The 10,631-nt window shown below is 34.1% G+C and overlaps 1 long non-coding RNA gene across 1 annotated transcript; it reads right to left on the bottom strand.

Moving 5' to 3' along the window:
- Positions 1-598: 598 nt before the first annotated feature.
- Positions 599-4,634, bottom strand: LOC133334389 (uncharacterized). The gene is made up of 2 exons (XR_009754491.1): positions 4,553-4,634; positions 599-695 (listed from the first exon to the last, which is right to left on the bottom strand). It is a non-coding gene; the product is annotated as an uncharacterized LOC133334389 (long non-coding RNA).
- Between the last annotated feature and the right edge of the window lie 5,997 nt (positions 4,635-10,631).

Raw genomic sequence — 10,631 nt, 5'->3', positions numbered from 1 at the left:
TGCCAACATTAAGGCTTATAGAAGAGTTTTGTTGATGTTAATGTTTGGTATATCAACTGCAGTAGCACTTCGTAGGCTCCAACATGTACTCCTCAATTTACCATGGAACTCTGAGAAAAAAATCCTTCGACCTTATGCTTCTTGTCCCCATCCATATTTAACAGCAAGCAAAAGTATGTAAATGTTTGTGTATATACGAAAATGAGGAAACAGGACAACACCCAGTAAAAAACGTAGAGGGTATTAGACATAAATTTCCAACAGAGAAAACGATGAAATAGCAACAAAGGAGAACATAACGTAAAACTTCATAAAGTTGCCTAAAAAGGATATTACAGGATATTATGGTCTTAAATAATTGAAAAGTGGACATATCAAAGAGTACAAAAATGTGAAACAATAATAACAAAAAGGGGAGATGTAATGAAGAAAACTGAATTTTATTTATATGACAAGAAAATTACAAAAACAAATACGTGCACATTTACATTAAAATTGTATTATTTCAAAATTTTCAAATTAAATGTAAATTAAGAAACAAATCATTTAAAAGATAACACTTGTTGTTGGTCCAGTCAAAAGTAGTCCATTTATTCACTTGCAGCATTCATCCTTGGAACCCGATTTGCAGGGGCAATGACAGTGCTGGTCACAGGGACAACTGTCGCCGCACTTTTGGGCAGTGCATTTGCAACCTATGGAAGATAGATTTTATTGTTATAAAAATCGTCCTCCTTTAAATATATTTTCCCATTTGTAACTTACCATTACCACATCCTTTGCAAGGCATTTTGTTGTTGTTGTTAATATAATTTCACTTTTTGTGTAGAGAGAAAAACTTTGTTTGATATTTTCAAACTTTGATTAATATCCACAACTTCAATGGCTGTCTCTTTTATACTCAACCTATTGCAGCGTTGTGGATTTTCCAGATGTACTCCAATGGTGTCGGGTGCACTTGCATTTTCCTTGAAATAATTTTGAAATTTTTATTTTCTTAGTTTTTTTCTGAACTTCTTAATCGTGTGCACTCTTTAGCGGATATTGTGGAACTGCAACGCCGTGTGGAATTCTTTGCATTCTCTAGCGAACAATCTGCTTTTTGCGTCTCCAATTTTATTCAACTCGATTGATAACACTGTTGATTCTCACTCATATTGTTGTTGCAGTTTTGTTGCCGTTAGTAAACATTGATAAGAATTATTGTTGAGTTAGGAAAGCCGGCAATTAATATAAACAAAGCATTCTACGATAAACTTCTCTAAAATAAGATAAGATAATATAAACTATGTTGACATTTGGTACCCTACACAAACCTCTCAAAATTAATATTACCTAAAAGTTGTGACTGTTATATTGAAAAAAGCTGTAGCACCCTTTTTATACCCTTCACCACTCTGTGGTACAGTATATTATGTCTTTGTGCATAACAGGCAAAAGGAAACGAGATGACACATGGTTCCTTTTGAGAATATGCATAGAATCACTTTTTATGTCGATTTATGCATGTCCGTCCATCTGCCTGGCCATGTTAAATTATAAACAAAGTACAGGTCGCATTTATGATCCAAATTGGATGAAAATTGGTATAGGAACCATATTTGGCCTATAGAAATTGAGAAAAATCGGTTCAGATTTAGATATAGCTTCCATATATATTTTCGTCCGATTTACGGAAAATGGTGCACCAAAGTACCTATATATCTTTCGATATAGCTCCCATATATATTTTCGACCAATTTAATGGAAATGGTTTACCAAAGTGTCCCATGGTCTAAATCTACCCGAATGAAATTAAATTTATTATAGGTTGCAGAAAGATATGAGTACGTTCCTTCGAGGGAACATTGACATGCAATTGTAAGAATACATATGTAGAATATACCCAAAGTGGTGAAGGGTATCATATAGTAGGCCCAGTCCGACTTTACTTCTTTCCTTACTGGTTTACATTAAAGTAGGCACACAATCCACGTAAATAAACTTTGGAGGTCAATATCATGAAAGGTTTGCAACGACAGATCAATAAATCCAAAAATTCCGGAGTTTTAAACCTCGGCTTCAGCTCTAACATTACAGTTCTGTACTTTAAAACTTGTCAGAAGAAGGCAGGTTGGTCTAGCTACAATTTGAACCACCAGTGATTGTTTATTAACATTTTCTTTAGAAAGCAATAAGAACCAAACACTTTTCTATGGAGTCATGACAATATTGGCATAAAAATCCTTAGGAAAAGTCGACAACTGCATGTGAGCATTTCTTATAAATGAGTCCATATCGAATAGACCGAATTAGCGTGTGTGTGTTTCTCAAAATATTAGTCATTTCATGTCCAAGTTAATTTTGTAAGGTATCGAATAACTACTCACTGGAACATCGAAATCGGAAAATATCAACGGTGTTAGAAAGACTACATGTCTGGCTCTCGTATGAAGTAGGATTATTGACTTCGCACAAGAATCAACAAAATGGACGAACTTAAAAAAAAATTGGAAAATCGCCTATTTTTAACCACAAACTATGTTAAAAAACAAGTGAAAAAGCGTTAAGTTCGGCGGGCCGAACTTTGGATACCCTCCACCATAGATATACTGACCGGTACTAGAAATGAAAAATAGGGAACATACCAAAAAGTGGACCTATACTTTTCTAGAAACCGATTATGTAAACCATAATACAAATTTCAGAAAAAAAGGGTGTATAAGGTGAAAATGTGCCTCATCGAAATATTGGTTCTAGACCCCATATTTCTTTGAACCAAATCCGTTTCTTATCATTTCTTCCAAACTTAGTTCAAGTTCGAAGATGGGAATATTGGTCCACTCCTTCTGGAACATCCCACACAGGGGTTAGGCCTAAATGCGGGCTATGGTTCATTATTGAAACTTACTTTCTTTGTAATTTATCTCGATATCCTCCGCAGGTGAAGTGATTACAACATAGTCTTAGAACCAAACCCAAAACGCGGAACAAATCAGGTAACTATTTTTATCTAAACAAGTGGAAAAGCGTTAAGTTCGGCCGGGCCGAACTTTGAATACCCTCCAACATAGATATACTAACAAGTAATACAAATGAAAATATAGGGAAAAGCGCGCTCAAGAAACTAAAAATACCGACATTTGGTGGTACAAAAATACCGACATATATAATTTTTAGTGGAGATATTTGTTACCCAATAAGAACCCAATATACCAAATTTCAACGAATTCGGTTGAAAACACGCCCAAGAACCCCAAAATACCGACATTTTGGGGTACCCTTATATGGGAGCTATGCCTAAACGTGGCCCGATAAAGCCCATCTTCGAACTTGACCTGCCTGCAGACAAAAGACGACTCTATGCAAAATTTTGACGATCTATCTCAATTCGTTTAGAGGCTGGAGTGATTACAGGGTTTAAAAAGGGGGTTATATGGGGACTACCCCAAAAAGAGGGTGAATAATAATAATTTTTGGTAGGGATATTTGTTATCATATACGACTACCAAATACCAAATTGCAGCGAATTTGGTTGAAAAACGCGCTCAAGAACCCCGACATACCGAAAATTGGGGGCACCCTATTACGAACTCAAGATACAAAATTACTGCCAATTCGGAGGAAAATACGATTAAACCCCCCCGCTGATACAGAATATATATACTTTATAGAATCGGAAATGAATATTTCGATGAGTTACAAACGGAAAGACAAAATTAATATACCCTCCATACTATGGATGGATATTAAATCTGCAATGCTCCTTATGAAAACCGTGTATAAGTTACGCTCTCTTGTTAATGTTATCTTTTGAGTCTACGAGAATTTAGGAGAACTGTTGTAGAATTTGCTCTCTGTTTGTAAACATAGATAAACATTGCCGGAATAACTGCACTATTATTAATTTGACATTCTTGAAAATTAGTTTATGAGTAAAAGATATGATACAAATATTTATGTTAACCTTAATGTTAATATTCCCCAAATAGAGGTCCATGTGGAGAACATTTTTTTTTATATTTATTTTTTATATTTTTTTTTATATTTATTTATATTTTACCATATGTCCGTTCTGATATAGTCCCCACACATATACATATATTTTCGGTCAATTTAATATAAAAGTTCCACCAATGGCGTTATTTGGCGGATTAACATTACATTTTGTAAATGTCTGTCCTTACTATATCCTAAAAGCTCATTGGGATTTCCTTACATGATTTATTCAGAATTATTTATTACTTGTTCATGTTAAATAATGATTTCAATTACCCCGACTTTTCAATAAAAAAAATAATTCAAATTATTTTTTTCCACATATTTTATGTCATACAAAATTTATTATTTCCAAATCACCATTCAATCAATACAAAATTCATTTTGAAGCCACGCAATACTCAATCACTTCTTACAGCAATCATCCTTGGAACCAGTTTTGCATGGGCAATGGCAGTGTTGATCACAGGGACAACTATCGCCGCACTTTTGAGCAGTGCATTTGCAACCTATGGAAAAAATACTTCATTACACCACTCACTCTTCATAATTTATTTTCCCACTTGTATCTTACCATTACCGCATCCTTTGCAAGGCATTTTGTTGTTGTTGATAGAAATTCACTTTTTAGAAAAAGAAAACTTTTATGTTTTTGTAACTTGCGTTTGATATTTTCAAACTTTGATTGATATCGACAACTTCAACGGCCGTCTCTTATATAGTCAACCCAATTCGTTGTGAATTTTCCAGATATATTCCAAAAGTGGCGTGACGTGTGCACTTGCATTCTGCATTGCCAGAAGTTGTGAAAATTTCATTGCGTTTTCTTTTCTTTTGTTCTGAATTTAGTTTATTTTTCCACACGGTGTTCACTGTTTAGCGAGTGGTGAAGAACTGCAACACTTTCGATTATCTGAATGTTTTGCACTCACCAGCTAACGATCTCTTTTTTACGTCTCTGATTAATGTTTTTTGAATTGAGTAACCTTTTATCGCACTCGGTTGCTAAAATTGTTGATTCACACTCAATTACACACTTATACAAATACTTATATTTATTTATTTAATGTTTTTGTTGTTTTGCTTTGTATTGCTTTTGTAAACATAGATAAGGGGATTAGAGCAAATTTTTATTAAAAAAAATATAAAAGAACATCATTGAATAAATAGAGTTTGAGAAGAAATATTTAGTTCTAAAATAAGAGATTACTTTTTACCATGAATTTGGAGTCTGAGTTTAATAAGTTAAAATCGTGGATTATATTTATGGACCTATATTTTTTTCGCACTTAATCTAGGTCACGTAAATCGGACTCTTTCATTCGGTTTTATATGAAATTCATATGTTTTATGCACTTTTTTGGTACAAAGGGGTGAAGTGAAACGATATGATAAATTTCTGAAATTGGCATACGTCGAATATAGCTCTTCTATAGCGTATATATTTACTCCTGAAGGACATAGAACCGAGAAGTTGATAGTATATCCAAGAGGAGTGTTTGACCTATAAATTGATACCAATTATATTGTCATTTTTCAAAAATAAATTAGATTATCAGCATTAATGTTATAATATGATGAATGGCTTATTAATTCCAAATGAAACCTAAGTATTTGTTTATACTGTGGTGTGCAAAAAATTCATACCAAGCACTGCACACGATAAAGATGTTAAACTCTTTTTATCGAATATTCACAACGTTAAGAAACAATGCATTTGCACACGATACCATTTGAAGATATGTGAAGCAATTGCACAAAACACAGCCTATATAAGATGATACCATAGGAGTTGTGGTTATCAATCATAGTTTGATAATATCAAGCAATTGTTAAAGCAAAGTTTTATTAAAATCGTTTACTAAAAAATATCTCAACAACAAAATGCCTTGCAAAGGATGTGGTAATGGTAAGTTAGGTGTAAAACAATTTTCAAAATATTATTTTAATATAAATAATTATTTTTTCTACAGATTGCAAATGCACTACCCAGAAGTGCTGCGATAAATGTCCCTGCAACCAGGACTGTCATTGCTCTTGCAAAACTTCCCCCAAGGAATAATGTAGAGGAGAGATGAAATGGGAAGTACGACCATTTGATGACGGATTTCGGAATGATGTTTTGAATTGACAATAAATGTTTGTTTGGATTCTTTTGGTTTTGTAAAATGAATTAAATATTTTTTAAATAATAATAAAACAGCAAAAACCCACATATGTTATTAAATTTATTTATTTGATAATAAAAATTCACTTCTGTTTTGCTAATGTGACCAAAATGCTCAATTTCGATCACTAGACCTGCTCCAGAGACTTGTAACTGGTGGCAATTTCAAATATTTGAAATGATTTTTCAATGATATTAGTAAAAAAATGTATCTATAAAACAGGAACGATTGTTTTACCCTACACAACTATGATGTCAGGGTATTATAGCTTTGTGCAGGCCCAAGAGTTTGTAACGCCGCGAAATACCGATCTTCATATCTCGACTAGCTGACATGTGTGTTCCTCCGTTTGTCTTTTATAATTTGTAAACACGATACAGGCCATAGTTATGGACCAATCGTCACGAAATACCGAAAATCGGTAGGTATCATTATATGGGTGCTATGCGGGACAATATATTTAATTTTCGAACCTTACGTTGTAGTTTTTTATCTTGATATCCTCCGCAGGTAATATGATTACAACAGGGTCTTAGAACCAAACCCAAAACGGGATCAAATCAGATAAGTATTTTAATATAAACCAGTAAGGAAAATAGTAAAGTCTGACGGGGCCGACTATATGATACCCTTCACCACTTTGGGTATATTCGTCATATGTATCCTAACAGACGTCTCCTTTTCGTAGAAACAATGACATAAAATTGAACGAACTTAAATAAATAAATAACTTAAACTTGACACACGCTATGTGGTAATCAGACACCCGTTGATTATTTGGTGCACAATTAACACGAAGTCGGTCGAAAATGTATATGGAAGCTATGTATGCATCCGCACCAATTTCAACAAAAAGCAAAAAAGCCATTCTAGGCTCAATTTGACAATTTGTGCAAAAGTTCGTGTCAATCGGACAAACATTAGGAGTTTGGTATACCATTTACCTAAAATCGGAAGAAAGTGTATAAGGGATTTCAACGAAACTTGTTGTGTCAATCGGACGAAAATATATGTTTATATTTAGATCTAAACCGATTTCAAATATCTTGATATACGTTACTCTATACTAACATCAGTAGATTTCACAAAATTGTGTGCCAATCGGAAATATCAGGTCTTCAGTGCACAATTTACATAAAATCGGAAAATATATATGATAGCTATATCTAAATCTGAACCAATTTTCAGGAAGCTTAACACACATCATTCTAGACTTTATTCAGTACGCTATGCCAAATTTCGCGCACATCTAAATATATATAGGGTCTTTGGTACACCATTTACATTAAATCGGACGAAAATATATATGGAACCTATATCTAAATCTGAACCGATTTTAACCAATTTCAATAGGATTCGTCCTTGGGCCAAATAAGGCACCTATGCGTTATATGGTACCCAATAATAACCCATTGTACCAAATTTCAGCGAATTCACTTGAATAGCGCACACAACCGAAAATTGGGGTGTACCCTTATATGGGAGCTATGCCTAAACGTAAACCGATACAGCATCTTCGGACTTTACATACCTGCAGACAAAAGACGACTATATGCAAAATTGTGGCGATTTATCTCAATTTGTTTAGAAGATAGTGTGATTACAACATACAGACGGTCATGTTTCGATATCGATGTATTTCGGTATAGAGTGCCACCCGAGCCGAATTTTTCCACTCTGAGTATCTGTAATTTGGTATTTCGTTTTCTCAAAGGATAAAAAAAACGCTGGCAGCAATTATTTTATGGATTTTTTGTAACATTTCTTCACCCAAACAAAGTAATCCATTTTTTCAAGAGGCTTTCGCAAGTCCCATATTTTCTACAAATATTTTTGAGAGGCTATAATAAACGATGTCTATAAGATGTGTTGCATTTTAGACTAAAATAATACGTAAATGAATTCACCATATTTATTCTATGCCTAACAAAGGTTTTGTTTTGGACACAAGTGCCTTTGAATCGGATTAATACATTCGGAATCAATGTATCTTTCCAAATTTTGTAGCATGTTCATATGTTCGACAGTAGAACATAAAAGTCGTTTTGTAAAATGATTGACAGAGCTCTGTCAACATTGGAACCTACTGAATAATATCGATATCTGCCATCCAAAAATATCTCCAAAATTGTTATACGTATGCATGGTTAATATTTATTATATTTATATAGTACATAATTGCCGTTATATATAAGGGTTTCGCCTGTCTTAACTCCTCCCGATTTATGATGTCCCATTATCGTATGATTATTGAAAGTCCTTGTGCACAATTCCACCTCTAATGACAGGTTGAGCCATGTCCATGTTTGGCATGTTCCGAATCCTTACACATACATTTGCATGGCTTGGGGCAGTCGCACTTGTCGCCGCATTTCTCGGGAGTGCATTTGCAGTCTGAAATAAAAAGGGAATAAATAAAAACGAGTGAGCGGAGCAGTATAGTCGGACGGGGCCGACCATGCGATACCCTACACAACTACCACGAACTCTAACTTTCTGAGGATGTTTATTCCGAGTCTGAGTAATATTTCGTGATATTTGCCCCCTATTGTCCGATTAGAGGTTAACAACACCTCTTCCTTACTTTTTTCGAATATTCAGTACAATCCTTCTATTTAATTGTCCAGATTACCTTCACGGTGGGTTGTGCTTTGATTTTCGGATTATACTCTACTCGAAAACACACAAAAAATTATGTTTTCAGTCCATTTCATCCCAAAATTTTAATCTGATCATCACCGAAAATTGTAGGCGTTGTTCTTGACCATAACTGGAACTTCATGAAAAATTTCAAAGCCATCAGCGCGATATTTCGCCCTCTAATGTGGTAATGGGTTACTAAATAATATCTGAATACGTAAGCACCTGTAAATATTTGACTGTAACTCCCACATCTGAGTAGATACATCACTATATTTGGTATCAATTTAAAGGCCAACCACTCCTCTTGGATATGCTATCAACTCCTGGGGTCTACATCCTCCAGGAGTAAATATATATGCCATAGAATACAAATTTTGTCATTTTTCACACAAAAGTCAGGGTCCATTTGACCCGCTAAATATTGACCGATCTTTATCAAAACATGCATGCTTATTCTCTGGCCCGATCCCCTTCTCCATGCAAAAATTCGCGGTGTTTGGGCCATAATTGCGGCCTCTGGAGCGACCAGAAAAACCGACAAAAATTTAGTATTTGGTCCATTTCATCCCCTAAATATTAACCGATCTTTTCCAAAAACTTCATTGGCGCGAACCCAACCTACATGCAAAATTTCGTGAAGATTGGTCCATAACTGTGGCCTGTATCGTGTTTACAAATTATAATGGACAGACGGACGGACGGACGGACGGACACACATGTCTAGATCGACTCAGCTAGTCGAGATATGACGATCGGTATACTTAAAGGTGGGTCTAGGACCAATATTTCGCGGCGTTACAAACATTTGGGGCTGCACAAAGCTATAATACCCTGACAACATAGTTGTGTAGGGTATAATTAAAAAGGGAAAATACCAAATACAAATATAAGGACTGTTGACGAATTCTGATGTAATAGAATTTGCTAATGTATTAGTATTTATAATAAAATTATCCTTTTTGTACTCACCATTACCACATCCTTTGCAAGGCATTTTGTTTAACTTTTGTTGTTGTTGGTTTGTTCTTTAAAAGTTAATTTTAAAAACAATGCCTATACGATTTCGGAATCTGCTTTTATACAAATTTTTGTATCATCAAGATGCCAAAATTTCATTGGATGCACACAGCAGCATTTCGGCCAATATTTACCTTTGATATAGAGACACAAATCTTATCAGCCGGATAACCAAAAATATAATCATTTGTTTACTGACGTTGTTGTTATTTTAACAAGTAAATAGACAACAACAATTGACCTTTTAGAATGTACTGACTGACAACCATTGCAGTTAAATATATCAACAAATACAAAAAAAATATTCTTTAAAAAATCCACGCCTTGAATAACCATTGAAAAATATATTCTTTAAAAAATCCACGCCTTGAATAACCCACGTCCTATAAGATCCTTGAAAAAATCTACGCCTTGAAAAACCCACGCCTTTTAATATCCTTAATAAAATCCACGCCTTGAATAACCATATTCTTTAAAAATCCACGACTATATTGAGCCTTGAAAAAATATTCTTTAAAAAATCCACGCCTTGAATAACCATTGAAAAAATATTCTTTAAAAAATCCACGCCTTGAATAACCCTTGAAAAAATCTTTAAAAAATCCACGCCTTGAATAACCCTTGAAAAAATCTTTAAAAAATCCACGCCTTGAATAACCCTTGAAAAAATCTTTAAAAAATCCACGCCTTGAATAACCATTGAAAAAGATATTCTTTAAAAAATCCACGCCTTGAATAACCATTGAAAAAGATATTCTTTAAAAAATCCACGCCTTGAATAACCATTGAAAAAGATATTCTTTAAAAAATCCACGCCTTGAATAA

This window comes from Musca vetustissima, unplaced genomic scaffold (assembly GCF_032173495.1).
Source record: "Musca vetustissima isolate MV318-11 ecotype Yass unplaced genomic scaffold, APGP_CSIRO_Mvet_v1 utg94993, whole genome shotgun sequence".
Classification (NCBI taxonomy): domain Eukaryota; kingdom Metazoa; phylum Arthropoda; class Insecta; order Diptera; family Muscidae; genus Musca; species Musca vetustissima.
This window is presented reverse-complemented; position numbering and strand designations above follow the sequence as displayed.